This window comes from Emydura macquarii, unplaced genomic scaffold (genome assembly GCF_026122565.2).
Source record: "Emydura macquarii macquarii isolate MOO-44397 ecotype Brisbane River unplaced genomic scaffold, CSIRO-AGI_Emac_v2 contig_306, whole genome shotgun sequence".
Taxonomy (NCBI): Eukaryota; Metazoa; Chordata; order Testudines; family Chelidae; genus Emydura; species Emydura macquarii.
The window spans coordinates 6,005,703-6,020,344 of NW_027130443.1; the positions used below are offsets into that span (position 1 = coordinate 6,005,703).

General features: G+C 55.4%; 1 long non-coding RNA gene across 1 annotated transcript; it reads right to left on the reverse strand.

The window, feature by feature from the left end:
• Positions 1 to 3,124: 3,124 nt before the first annotated feature.
• Positions 3,125 to 4,960, reverse strand: LOC137157125 (uncharacterized). Its single transcript, XR_010921003.1, has 2 exons — positions 4,259 to 4,960; positions 3,125 to 3,211 (listed from the first exon to the last, which is right to left on the reverse strand). It is a non-coding gene; the product is annotated as an uncharacterized lncRNA (long non-coding RNA).
• Positions 4,961 to 14,642: the final 9,682 nt, after the last annotated feature.

Genomic DNA, 14,642 nt, shown 5'->3' on the forward strand with positions numbered 1-14,642 from the left:
ACTGACGGCCTGGGCTAGTGAGAGGGGCTGAGCTTTGGGGGAGAGGGGGCAGAGAGAGAGTATCCTTGGGGCCCTGTGATCCTCTCAGGCCCAGTGGATGCCAGGAGCCACGATACCTTTGAGCATCTGGGGCTCGGTGCTTCCTCCCCCCATCAAATCCCCGTCAGTCTGTCCCACTCCCTCCTTCCTTGCCGAGGGGACTCAGGCAGCAGCTAGGCCTCGGTGTCCCCGATCAGATTTGGGGCTGTCCCAGGAATCAAGGACTTTCTCCGTGCTGAGGCTTTTCCCACCTTCTACCCCATGGTTCCCAAGCCCTGCGATCTCCTGACTCTGCCCAGTTAGAACGAAAGCCGAGCCCTGTCTAGCAAAGGTGTTTGCAGAGCCAGGTATCGTCCCTCCTGCGTCTCACCCGGGAACCCCAGCGCAGCCTGCAAAAGGCTCTGTCTGTACCTGTCGCTTCCTGCACGGAAAGAGCTGATGAAAGCTCAGCAGCAGTTGCACGGATGTGTCAACAGCCAGAGATAACAGGCAGATGGGAGAAATGTGGAGGGGCGAGAGGGCTGCTAGAAAACAGGGGGCCGGGGAAGGTCAGCTTGTGTGTTTCCCAGGACTTAGCTCTTCATGGCTGGGGCAGCTGCCCCTTGGGTCAAATGCAACCGCTTGGGTTTGGAAAACTAATGCATGGGAAGCTATTTTGTTGCAGAGCCTGATGGAGCGAGGCACAGGCTGCTCCGGGAAGGGCAACACACCATCTTTGGCCCGCAATGCAAGAGACCTGGCTTTGATTCACCGCAGTGACCCCTTCCTGGGCCACTGGAATCACAGAGTGCTGGAGACAGGCCGCGCTCGGCCCCTGAGCGAGTGCAATCTCCAGCTCCCGGCACCCCCCCCCCCCGCTAGTTCTGACCCAGGGAGCGTGCTCAGCACAGAGGCCTAGCTGTGGCAGCACAAAGGGCTCCCTGGCCAGAAGCACATGCCTTGGGTTGCAGGCAGGAATGGTCTGGGGGCAGCTAGTCCAGCCCACCACTGGTGCGGCCATTTCCTATGGGTAAGGAGCAGAATTCACAGCTTCCATAGCCCCAGCCGGTTTCCCTGGGACAGTCAGATGATGGCTGGGACATGTGACCTCAAGGGCGATGGGGTTAAAAGGGTATGAAATAGCAAGTGGGCTGGGGGGAGGATCCATAGATCTGCCTCTTCCAAGGGTGTCGAGTAAACCAGCTGACACTCCTCAGCCAAGTGGATGTAAACAGACCAAAGGGAGGCAAACCAACACCCTTTTATGTATCATTTCTGAATGTAATCCTGTGTCGCCAGGCATCACAAGACCCGGGTTCTATTCCTGCCTCCGCCCCTCACTTGCTGTGTCACCTTGGGCAATTCACTTCGTCTCTCTGGGCCTCAATTGCCTTCTCCAGCTCTCTGCCTGCCGTACCTACTAGGATTGGAAGCACTCCAGGGCACGGATTGTCTCCCATTCTGTGTCCGTGCAGCACGCAGGACAATGAGCCCTGAGCAGGGTGACCAGATGTCCCGATTTTATAGGGTCTGTCCCGCTATTAGGGGCTTTGTCGTACCTAGACCCTTATTACACCCCAGCCCTTGTCCCGATTCTTCACCTTTGCTGTCTGGTCCCCCTAGCCCTGAGGCGCTGCCGTACTACACGTATTGCACAACCATTTGTGCCTCAGTTTCTCCACCTGGAAATGGAGACCACTCTGCCTGACCCCATGAGGTAAAACAGGGGCTAGCTAATGGTTGTAAACCACTGAGAAAAGTGATGATCACTGCATGGGGACAGGCAAACCTCCTCCCAGCGCTGGCACTGATCTGTTCCCTGCACAGAGATCCTGCCAGGAGGAGCCTGGGCCGTACACCCCCAGCCAAGGGACGTGACTAAGAGCTGCCGTAGCGTGTGAAGTTAAGCCAGCTCTGTGTGTGGCCCAGCCCTCCATGGCCTCTGCCCTAGGCCACGCCAGGCTGAGGAGTTAATGACGGCAGGGGTCAGACATTCCCGCAGCACAGGGCGTCCCGCAGAACGTGCTCGAGGCAGCTTCGCCAAAAGCCGCTTAGTCCCGGAATCTCCCCGCAGCGACGGTTGCAAACTTGGCTTTTGGAGCCACATGTTGCAACCCTTCCCCTCCCGCCCCAGGCGCTCCTGGCTGCCTTGCCTGCCTCTCCCCAACGGGCCCGATTCGTCTCTCTTACCCCAGCGGGAATCCGGAGTAGCTGGGCCGTGAGAGCCAGCCCCTGAGCCCATGGCACTGAGTGAGCAATGCAGCTTCTGGGCTCGCAAGTAGAAAGTCAGCCAGGTGCATCTGCATTGGGACTCGGGCACCTTTGTTCCCCTTCCCCCCCTGGCCCGCTCCCCACCATCCCCTGGTTGCCATAGCCAGCCAGGCCCGAGCTTAAGGCCTCATCCCAACCCGTACGGATACAAGTCAAACGGGGTATGCAATGCTTTGGCTGCCCCAGGGGCCTGACCCCAGAGCTTTCATGGGGTTCCCCAGCTGGCCAGCCCCCCTGGGGCAGGAGGAGGGCAGAAGTCAGCTTCATCCCATAATTATGAGTGGGATTTTCCACAGTGCCTAAGGGAGTTAGGAGCAAAAATCCCTTTGAAAGTCAATGGCACTTCCGGTCCTAACTCCCTTAATGGCTTTGGGAAATCCCCCTCCCTCCCACCCCACGACTGGGCTGCCAGCCCGTCCCAGCACAGCCGCAGAGAACCTGGCCACAGCAGGGCCCCGGCTCAGCAACCCCACTTCTCCTCTCCCGGCTGCCCTGCGACTTGAGGCACGGAGACTTCGGAGTGGAGATTCCAGAAGAGAGGGGCCCCCTCCGCCCCCGCGGCGAGCTGGGGAATTCTGGCCTGCGGTGACAGCCGCTGAGTCAGACAGCAGGGAGGATGGTTTGCCCTTGGCTTGCATCAGCTTCTGCCTTTGCTGTCTTACGCCTCAGGATTGCGGCCTGCCCTGGAATCCCCGCTCCCACCGTGGCGCCCCCTCCTCTGTCTCTCTCTGCCTGTCCCTTCTGCGCTGGAAAAATAACCACCCTCCTCTCCCTCTGCCACTGGTGCTGGGTTCTCCCCTAGCAGAGCCCGTTCATTACCCCCGCAGGGAGTCTCTTGGAGACCTGAGGCCAGGAGCCAGGCTGGAAAGGGGGCTCCACAGAAAATTCTTCTCTCCGAAGTCCTGGGAAGCCAGGAATTACCCTGTATGCGGAGGAAAAACAGCTGGGCTTCTTTCCAGGTTCCTTTTACAGCAGGTGCAGGGCAGAGTATGCAACCCCTTACCTGCCGCTGCTGTGGGTAATATCTGGGAGCCAGGGGATCCAGCACAGGGGGGTGTCAGTTACACCCTAGTAGGTGAGTGAGAGCTTTCAGGAGCCTGTGCTGGTGTAACATACACCCTGAGTGGGGTCAGCAACCTCCACATTGGCTGAGACCCCCCTGGATGTAGGGTAGCGATACCCGTGGGACTGCTCCCTTGGGGCAAGGTTGCAGGCTCAAGACCTCCCCCGATGGGCTTTCAGCCAGGCAGAGCCGCTCCGTTCATTAGATGTTCGCCCAGCACCCACTAGACGGGGGCTTCCAGGCATCCCGGTGATCAGAGGCTTGTTAGCAACATGCACAGCAGAGGCTGGGCAGAGCTGCCTGGCGAACAGATACAATAGCTGAATTTCTGCTTTTCTGTTTTAAGTATCTCCCTCCTGGGGAATCTCCCACAGTCAAGGGTGAGGCAGCTGAGTCCCTGACGCTCCCTAAGAAGAGAAACGGCAAATCTGACTTCCTCCTGTGGCCAAGGGCAGGTTTTTCCCTGGGCGCTGTTGGGAGAGGCCCCCTGTGACGCCGCGCATCATTAGCTGGACCAGTTCCCGTATGCCCAGCATTGTACACAGCATGCAGGCGCAGGAGAGAGGCACAGAAGGAAAGCGGCTTCTCCCTTCAAAGACTCAGGGTTTGCCTACACTCAGCGGGACGGCTGCACCGCTGACGCGCTCAGCGAGGCTGCTACCTACGCAGCTGGGAGAGCTGCGCCCCTCGACCGAGGGACTCCACCGCCCGAGAGGCGGGAGCCACGTTGACGGCCGAAGCCCTCCCCCCCCGCACGGTGCCGTCTGCACCAGGAGATCAGTCGCTATAGCTACGCCTGAGTGACGGAGGTATACCGACATCAGTGTGTCATGTAGATCAGGTCTCAGCAACCTCCCCCCCATCCCAGCCCCAGGAGAAACGTTAGTCTTTGTATTGCAGGAGTACCTGTCCAAGAGCGATTCACCCGCCGGCGCACCTTCTCATCGCCCGGTGGCGCCCCCGCCGGCCGCTCCATCCCTGCAGGCGCCTTCTTCTCACGGCTCAGCCCGCCGGCCCAGTCCCTCTGCGTACGTCTACATGCAAAGAAAAGCCTGCAGCGCCGAGGCTCAGAGCCTGGGTCAATTGACGCAGGCTCGCAGGCCTTTGGCTGTGGGGCTGAAAATACCTGTGTGGACGCAGCCCCTCGGGTTTTTCTTTGCAGTGTGGATGTGTCAGGGAACAGAAAATCCCACCAACAAATATGCTGAGGACCTTGCGTCTTCAGCCCCCCAACTCTGGCCTGGTTCCTTACACCCCTTGTCTCTGGCCTTCCAACACTCTTTGATCCTTGGACTGGGGGTTTCCGGCCACCTTACTTGATGGCTGTAGGCGTAGCCTCTGGGCTCCAGTCCACGGTCCCCCTAGCTGCTTCCTCTGATCCCTGGCTGCTCCTAGGACTTCTTCCTACCTCGGCTGGCTAGCAGGCCCTCTCCCAGGTTCTGCCCAGGCCTTCCCAGCCCTGGCAGTGAGCAGCATCCCAGGGCTTTCCCCCTGGAGACCCACTACTGCCCGGGTACCACAGGGACTCGCTCCGAGCATATGGCTTGGCTGCTGTCAGTGTTCCTAGCTCAGGTGAGGACTCCTAAAGGCACCGGCGCCTCTGCCTCTCCTCCCACTGCCCCAGGCTTCCTGCCTCAGTCACTAGCCCCTGAAACCCCTTTTATATTAGCCCCGCCCCAGCGCCGCCTCATCCTTAATGCCCTGTAATTGCCACAGGTGTCCTAAACGAGCTCTCCAGCTCCCCCGGCTCTTCAGTGCCAGTTTGGGTATACACCACCTCCCAAGGCCCCCATGATGGACCAGGGCCCCACGGTGCTAGGCGCTGGACAAACACAGAACGAAGAGGCCAGCCCTGCCCCAAGGACCTTATAATCTAAGTAGCCACTGGGCGAACACAGCTAGATGGGGGAATACAAGGAGATAATGGGACAGGGCTGGGCAGCATGATGAGCTGGGGTCCGAGCACAGCAGCTGCCTAGCCGGAGTCAAGTTTGTTGTAGGCATCACGGCCCAGGGCAGTTTTGAGGGGGGATTTGACCATGGATAATGATCCTCCTTCCTCCCTGTGCTCAGCGGCCGCTCACAGGCCAGAGCCGCCCAGCGGAACTGGGGAAAAACAGTCAGGCCTTCAGTCAAGCTCTAGTTTGGGGGACAGTGGGGGGGCCTGGAATGCAACTGGGGCCACGCTATGCCCAGCCAGACTCTGGCCTCTCAGCATGCTCAGCAGAGATCTCTCCCCACCACTCTGCCCCACAACGAACTCAGCAGAGATCTCTCCCCTACCGCTCTGCCCCACAACGAACTCAGCAGAGATCTCTCCCCTACCGCTCTGCCTGCCGGCCCTGCGGCCCACGGCTAACGAAGCAAACGTGTTTGCAAAGGCTAATCTGGAAGCCGCCTCCCAAACGTTTGTCCCTGGGAAGAGGCACATTTGTGATTTAACCCAGACCCTCCAGCTCTGGCACGGCCCAAAAGCCGGGTGCTGACTCCGGTCCAGACCAGCCCGGGGCAGTGCCAGTTCGCTACCCATGGTAGCTAATAAGGGAGTGGGGAAATCTAAACAGGAAGGGGACTTCCTGCAGCTGGCGAAGTGAAACTGAAAGTCGCCGCAGAAGGAACTTCGCTGGTTGTAGTTTATTGGGGTTTTTTTTCTACATCTGTTGCGGGGAGGCTGTATTATTCAGTGCATCAAAGCAACGTTTAAAGGGGACATGCACCTACGTTAGATCAGGGCAGCATCGGTGCGAAGTGGCTGGGAGGCCTGGCTGTAAAGGGGTCTGTTTAGATCCCAGAGGAACCCGAGTGCAGGCGTTATGTATCCAGTTCCCTGCCGTGCTAGCCTGCAACACAAGACAAGGGTGCGGAGCATGCCTGGGCAGCCCGTCTGCTAAGGAGACCGGGATTGAGGGGTCTCTGCGGAGCTGTGTGGAAGGGGGGGTGGGTCAGGAGGACTAAGGGGCTGCAGGCCAGGACTGAAGCGCATTGGCCAAGTGGTTGCAAGGGCAGGGGCTGGCAGCAGAGTGAGTGGAGGTTTGGCCCAGGCACTGAGGCCTGGGCCGTAAGGAGGTCACTGATGCGGCTCCAAACTCATCCCTGCAGCATTTGCGCTCACCAGCTCGTCAGTCTCCCCCCTTCAACCTAATCCCCGGCGCCTGCCTTTCCAGTGAACTCAGCTATTGCTCGTGGGTGCGAGACCTGATCTCCCCTACGGAGTCCGACTTCCCACTCGGAGGCTTCGCCGCCAGTCTCGTCCGAGGCGGATCTCGAGGGGGATAAAGACCTGCAGATCCATGCCTCTGCGCTGGCCTGGCTGAGAGGAGCAGGGGCTCCAGGGCTGTCCCAGCTGGGATCTCACACCAGCACTGAGTTCCCATGGAAAGGCAAATGTAACAAATAAACACCCCCACTCACTGGTTGCTTCCCCATCTCCCAAGAGACTGTCCAAAAATTGTGGGGCATGTTGGTGGACCTATCACCCCTTCCCCCCCACTCCAAGCCCCCATTTCAGCGTCCGGCCACGGTACAACTCCACCCCGGCTCAGCCACGCGGGATATTTACGGAATGACTCTGAGCCCACACGGCCATGCACAAACTGCACGTCTGGCTCAGCACGGAGCAGCGGGGAGAGGATCTCTTGCCGTGGTGGATGACTTGGCGGGGGAGGGCCTCCCAGAGCCTGTTACACAATTTCCTAGAAGGCCCTGAACACTTTGGTTTGGCTTGAATTGTATTTAAACCAAATGCCAGGGGCTTGTGGCAGCTCAGTGGAAGATTTCTACGTCACAGCCGCAGAGGCAGAGCTGTTTGCAGAGCTGCTGGTGGTTTGAGCTCTGGCCCATTATCCAGTGGGAGTTCTCTTTCCTAGGGGGTGGAGGGAAAAGTTTTCCTTATTCTTTGTCTATTGCCATTTCGAAACACCATTGTAAAGCGGGGCTTATCTCATGGGCAGTAGCCAAACACACCTCGTGCTTCACCGGAGGCTCATCAGAGTGCACGGCTGGGGTGCGTCTATTTGTACGGCTACAAACAATTCTCTTAAAGGGACCCTGCAAAGCAACAGTTACCTTGGTGCTCTGTTTTGCTTTGCTATGGCTAAAGACGGCCTGGAAGAGCTGCAGCTTAGTTTTGTGTTGCTTATGCTTTAGATCAGCAGTTCTCACCTCTTCCATACGGAGACCCCATGTTACAACAGAAGAAGTTTTGGGGCCTCCCCACACACAGCCATAAAGGAAGGGCAGCTGATCGCTAGTCCCAAGCCCCATGTATTTACCAATCCAGAATATAAAGCTTTGTTTCTTGTTGGGTCTGGTGGAGGTCTCCTTGGAGCCTACAGTGACGTTGATTCCCTTTGGGAAAGAGATGGGGAGTGTCAAAACTTTATCAACAATATTTTTCTCCCAACGGTTTGTTGGGCATTAGAATTAAATGCGTACACAAAAACAAAAACACTCCAAGCAAACCCGTTAAGAAGTCAGGGTAAAAATCTCGACCCCTCTCAGTTCACCAGCCTGCACTTGTCTGGTGGTTGATATCATCACGCTGTTAACAAACAATCCCTAGCTCTTGCACATCGCTTTTCAACAGAAGATCCAAAGTGCTTGACAAAGGAGGGCAGTATCATCAGCCCCATTTTGCAGCTGGTAAAACTGAGGCAGGGGGCGAGGAAGTGACTTGCCCAAGGTTATCCAGCAGGGCAGTGGCAAAGCCGGGCCTAGAACCCAGCTCTTGGTTACCTATAGAATCACTCAGGGAAAAGGAGTGTGGACAAGAGCTGAATTTCTAATATACAAGCAAATGGGACAAAAATTAGCTTTCTGCCTCCTTGCTTTCAGGTCCCTTTTTGCATCATAAAGCAGCACAAAAGAAGTCCAAGGTCACTGTTGTTTTCGAGTGCTGGTCACCTTTGGTGCATGAGGTCACTGCTGTGTTTTGCTTCTGGCTGTGGCAGAAAGTCTGCCAGCATGGTGCGGGTGCTAACGTGTGGACTCTGTTCTCAGAACTCTGCTGCCATCACTGATGATTTAAGCAGCTCCATTAACAGAAAACAAAGAGAGGGAGGGAAAGGAGGAGAGGGGGAAATAATCACAGTCATGGATTGTCCAATAGAAATGAGCTTGGGAAAACATTTTAATTTGAGTCTCCTACGAGGGTGTCGTGTACAATGGGAGGTAAACTCACCAATAACTGACAGCTGTGAAAATGAACCCAAAGAATTTAAACAAGGCAAAACCCACATTTTCTGCATCAAACCAGCAGGGTGGGCTAGTGGCTGGAACACAGCACTGGGAGCCAGGAATTAGTAGATGGTTGTTATTAATTATTTGTTTTGCCATAGCGCCTAGAAGCCCCAGTTATGGGCCAGGACCCCGGTGTGCTAGGTGCTGTACAAACACAACAAAAAGACAGTCCCTGCCCTAAGAAGCTTTCACTCGAAGTATAAAACCTGAGCCAACAGATGGATGGGGGAGCACAAGGGAAGAATGAGACCACCTTAGTCAGCATGACAGGCAGTGGTCTTGGCCCATCTGCAGCCTCCCTGTTGTCAGGTGTTCTGGGGCTAGCATGGCAAGGGAGAGTTGCAAGGTGGTTTCTAATGGAGGATAATGAGGCAGCTCTGCAGCTGTCCACGGGGAGCGCGGCCCAAGCCTGAGGAGTGGCGTGGGAGAAAGCACGAAGGGGCTTGTTTGAAAATGTAACAGGCGGGCAATGGAGGCAGGAGTGGATCTCTTACTAGTGCATGATGAGGGGTAGGGTGGGGATAAGCTGCGAAGGGCAGTTGACGTTTGGTAGGCTGGAGCTGGGACAGCCAGCGGAGGAATGTAAAGAGAGGGGTGACGTGGTCCAGGCCACGGGCTAGGAGGATGATCTTTGCAGCAGCATTCTGACAGGACACACGTGGGCCACGAGGGCATTTGTCTGGGTCCAAGGGATGGCCACGGCAGTAATCGAGACAATGAGAGCCTGGCCAAGAGTTTTAGCTGCATGGATGGATAGGAAAAGCTGGATCTTAGACATGTTCTGCAGAAAGACTCCGTGAGGAACAGCCTGAGTGCCGGGACCTAGAGAGGGGTCTGCGTTGAAGATGATGCTCGGGTAACAGGTCTGAATGACAGGGACCAGTGACAAGAAAGGAGGCGGGGGGTAGAGTCTGGGGGAAGATCAAGAGCTCTGTTGAGGCTGAGCTGACAGCTAGCCATCCACAAGGAGCTGAGAGAGAGACAGGCTGAGATTTTTAGTGTGGGAGGAAGAGACTGGTCTGCCACAGAGAGGTAGATCTGTGAGCCGTAGGCCTAGAGGAGGTAGCTGGAACTGTGTTTGCAGATGAGGTTACCCAGAGATAAGGTGTAGATGCAGACGGGACAGAGGAAAAGGGACCCAGCCCTGTAGGCCCCTCACAGAGAGCTGGAGGGGGGCGGAGGAAGATCCTCCAAAGGACGTGGTGAAAAACAATGAGAGGGGAAGGAGGAGCTCCTGGAGAGGACAGCCACAAAAGCCAAGGGAGAACACGACTTCAAGGAGAAGAACATGGTCCCCTGAGTCACAGGCAGCTGACTGGAGGATGGATGATGGCTTCTGAGATCTGGCTAAAAAGAGGCCATTAGTGGCCGTGGAGTGCAAGGGATGGAATCGGAGGCGAGGCGCTGCAGACAGCGGTTATCGAATGCCCCATCCACAACTGCTGCCAAGGCACGTGGAGTCAAGGGTGGTTATTTTTAAGAGAGGAAAGACTAGAGCGTGCGTGTGTTGTGAGGGGAAAGAGCCAGAGGACAGCGATAGGCCAAGATGAAGAGCGAGGGAAGGGATAAGAGTGGGCGGGAGGGAGATGAAGAGATGGGATCATTGGAGCAAGTGGAGGGGGTTAGAGGAGGAGACCAGGGAGCAACGTGTGCGTCTGGGACAGGGGCAAAGGAGAGAGTTGTAGGAGGCAGGTCACGTCGGGTTTTGTCAATTTTCTCTTGGAAGAAATGGGTGAGCTCCTGGGCGAGAGCAGGGGAGGGATTGAGGAATGAGCTGAAGGTGGCGAAAGGTGGCTGGGGTTGAGGGTGTGGGGTTCAGTTCAGCTGCAGGAGGAGAGCTGTGCAGGAGAGGCAGAACTGAAGGAGGAGATTTTTAATTTGTAGTGGAGGACATCAGCCGGCTTGTATACCAAAGTGCTTCGAGCCTGCTTTGGGAACCTGCCCCTTTATTTGCCCGGCCTCCATTAGAAAGTTGCAAAGGCAAAAGTTCTGCCCACATCTTGCCGCCAACACAGTGATTTCGGTGGAGCGCATTCACACTCAGCCGCTTCTGCCAATGTGTTGCATCCACATTGCATCCGCTTGTGTTGGCAGAAGCACAATACACTCAGGACTGGTGTTCCAGCCTCCTCCACCTTGTGGGAAACCGACTGCCCACGGTGGGAGGCCTGCACATGCCTCATGAAATCTTAGCACCGCTGCCAAATATTGTTAACCCTATTTTACAGATGGGAAAACTGAGGCACAGAGGTTCTAGTGAGTCAGTGGCAGTGCAGGGAATAGGACCCCTGACTCGTACTTAAAAACCACAGCTCCCTCCTAACACCCATCCTACTGTGAAACACATGCCCCGAGTCACCTCTCACGGTCTGCCAAGATTAGGCCCCCCCTGCTCCATTTCTTTCTCAGAAGTAGCTACGCTCTCTGCCTTTTTCTCGGAAAGTGAACCTGAGCTGCGAACCGAGACTCGGCTTGGCTGGAGTCAGAGACCAGCAGCATGGGCTCGCCCTACATGGGAACAGAGGCAGCATGCCGTGCTGCCAGGCCAATTCCTGCCATGCCAGCATGGGCCGAAGTATTTATCACTCACTTCAGTGAGCGAGCTCCCGCTGCACCCCAAAATAGACAGGGGCTCACCTTTCCAAATAAATCAACCCCTCCAACCACAGCCCCAGAGAGCCAGATGGCTTTCTGCCTCACAAGGGCCATTTCGGGTCGGTCTCCCGAAGCACCCAGTAGCCAGCTGCCTTCCGAGGCTGCTCCAACCCCATTCCACGGAGATGTGTGGGGCTCCAAATCCAAGCCTGCATCAGCCATCCTGGAACAGCGCATTGCACAGCATTCAAAAGCAGTCCTGGGGTCAGTAGGTAAGGATGTGGAATGAAGAGCTGGGACATCTGCGTTCTAGTCGTGACTCTTCCCGCAGAGTCACTTTTTGGGGCACTGGAGGAATCATGTAGCTTCCCCTCCACCTCAGTGTCTGCATTTGCAAGGAAGCCGCAATCTACTTTGTAAAGCAGGCTGAGATCCTGCAGAGCGTAAGGTCTCGGGGCCAGGGACTGTCTTTTTGTTCTGGGTCTGTGCAGCACCTAGCACAATAGAGTCTGGTCCAGCTTTGTGCCTCGCGGGTGCTGCCACAACACAGACAGTAATTACTACTACACGCTACCTTTTCATTTCACACCCGTTCGCTTATAAACTAGACGTGACTCTTGGAACAGCCCGCGACTCCCTGTAATTGGAAACCAGCTGTCAGTCTCTGTCCAGGCATATTCCAGCAGGGGTGTTGTAAATAAAGATGAAGCTGCAGAATCACAAACAGGCTGGTTTTGGGGCTTTATTTTCCCGTGCAGTAACATGCACCCCCTTCTCCCTCAAAATAAAGGTGGACTTAAGAACCTGCGGAAATCCTCCGGTAAGGGGAATGTAAACAGGCTCCACAGGTTGCAAATAGTCTCTTACTGCAAGCGTTTGCTAGTGGAATACAGCAGGAATAACTCCGCTCCATACCCCAGTGCAGTCAAGCTAGAGCGGTGAGGTCTATACCCTCCCTGGGAAGAACAGCTGGCTGAGCTGCAGGATTTACAGCCTTGACCTCAGCAGCTCTGGGCAAATCCTTTCAGCTGTTGAACAGTGCAGGTAAGCAGAGGGGTGGGGCCATGGTGTGCCCGGGTAGAACGACTTGTACACCCCTCAGAAAGGAAGGTCAAGGAGGATCTTTTTCCCTTAACCCCTGCCATGCTGGTGATCCACCCAACCTGCCGTGCTGCCATCGTGCGGTTCACAGCGGTGCACCAGCCGGGCGAAGTGGGACTCGGAGCAGGCCTGGTGGGCTGGATGGCCCAGGTCAGCAGACCAAAGAGCTGCCTTGTCCCAGCGAGCTTATGATCCAAGTAATGCAAAAACCGAAATGCTGCCTTGAAGTCAGGCTCACCTAGGTACATTCTTCTACCGCGCCCTTCGCCTAGGTGCACTTGGCTAAGTGCTCATCATTACACACTCTCCAGTGCCAGCCATTTGCTGATATGCCTGTGCCACTCATATAGCTTTTCCAGTGTGCTTAGCATGTAGGAGCTTGGACATCAGGGAGGGACACCTGGAGATTGGTTCATGCTGGAGGGCTATGCTTTGCTTCTGCAAAGACTATGGGCCCAGTCCCACATTGCTGAAGTCAGTGGGAGCTTTGCCACGCAGGGCTTGACTTTCACAAACACTGAGCACACGAGAACAGCTGATGGCAATGGGATACAGGCGCTCAGCAGCTTCGGAAGCACTGCAGCACCAGGAGCAGGCCCTGTCCTCTGATTTGGGGGAATAGAAGGGAGCAGGCTGGAGAAGGAGTTGCTAAACACATGGTCAACAACGCCTGGATACCACAGCAGCTAGAGCAGCTTGGTTGGCCACTGTCCTCTGTCCCCACTTGTAGTGTCACACATGGCCCAGACCTTAAACCAGGCCCATGTGTCTCGTTATGATAGACATTACAGATGACGAGCTGCAATAATTGCCCTACCCCCACCATGTGCTCTCACGCTCAGCCAACACCAGCATTAGATAAAGGTTTCCCTTTTAACATAAGCCAGGGCTGCTCCCATTGTGACATTCTCAAACACTGATAAGGGCTCGGCTTGGCCAGACCCTTTGGCTACACAGCAAATGACCCCACCTGCTCCGACTATCTGGATGACAGATGCCATCTAGAATTGTCTTAAATGCAGCAGTTGCGCATTAAGGCTAATGAAGCTGTCTTTCTATGCTCTGTTTGACTAGCCCGTCCCGTGACAGGGTTCTGCTGATTGTGCTCTACAAATATCCTTTTAAAGATGAACTAAACAAAGTTAGGCGCTAGACGCCTCTAACAGGGAAAGGGAAGAGAAGCAGCCAGCATCTATGGGAATCTAAACTTACACTAATGCAGATTCACTTCTCTATCGGATGCATCTGACCTTCGCAAGTGGGGGCATGCAGCTTATCCAGAAAATTGATGAAGTGAAGGACATTTCCACCTTTCGATCCATCGCAGCGTCTTGGGCAGCGCAGGTCCATGCACGCTCCAAACCATGAGCCTGCGGCGCTTACTGGTCCCTGGCAGAGGAGTTGAAATTTGGCGAGCTGGAGCATCAAGTGACCTGTGTAACAGCCACGGGACTGCCACATGCTGTGGAGCAGAGATGAAGGGGGGCTATCTAAAACTGCATTTAGAGGCCCTGATCCTGCAACTTTGTGGAGCCACACCTTGTTTGGGCAGCCTCCCAACTGGATACCGTATCATGCTGGTCTAGATCACAGTAGCATTCCCATTCATAGATTCCAAGGCCAAAAGGGACCATTGATATCACGTCTGACCTCCTGTATAACACAAGCCAGAGAACTGCCCCAGTCTAATTCCTAGAGCAGATCTATTGTGCTAGACACTGTACTAACACAGAATAAATGACAGGAGAGTGCAAGCCTGATCAGGCACCAAGACAGGGAAGGCTACACATGGGATTTAAAGTTCTGCATGGGGTTTGCCTACCTTTCAGGGGCTAACGAGGCTGACGTGGTCCATGTAATTAGCTCTTGTAGATTGTTAGGTTCCTGGGCTTCTACTAGGGTAAAGTCAGTGTGAAACACAGGAAGGTTCTTCAGTAAGAAGGGTGGCTGGAGAGGAATGATTGAGTGAGGGTAAGACTGGGCCATGTGCTCAGCACCAGCAAGTCTCACTGAAATCCAGGGGGAGTTGAGGGTGCCCAGCATTTTGCAGGATCAGGCCCCAACTGAGTTAGGAGCCCAGGATCAGATGTGGTTCATCTAGTCCAGGATCCCATCTCTGAGTGGCCAGCACCAGATGCTTCAGTCAGATCAGAATTAAGGAGAAAGACGCCGTTCTCTGCAGTAGCTCTTGGCTGGATTGTGAAGTGCGAGCAGAATTGCATGCAGGCAGCGAGGTAGGTCCCACCCTGGAGCTAGATCTCATCTATTACACTGCAGGAAAGCAGCACCCTCTAGAGGAAACACGCAGGCACCAGCTGCCCAGAGATCCATGCCTTCCGCACAGGACAGTCCACAG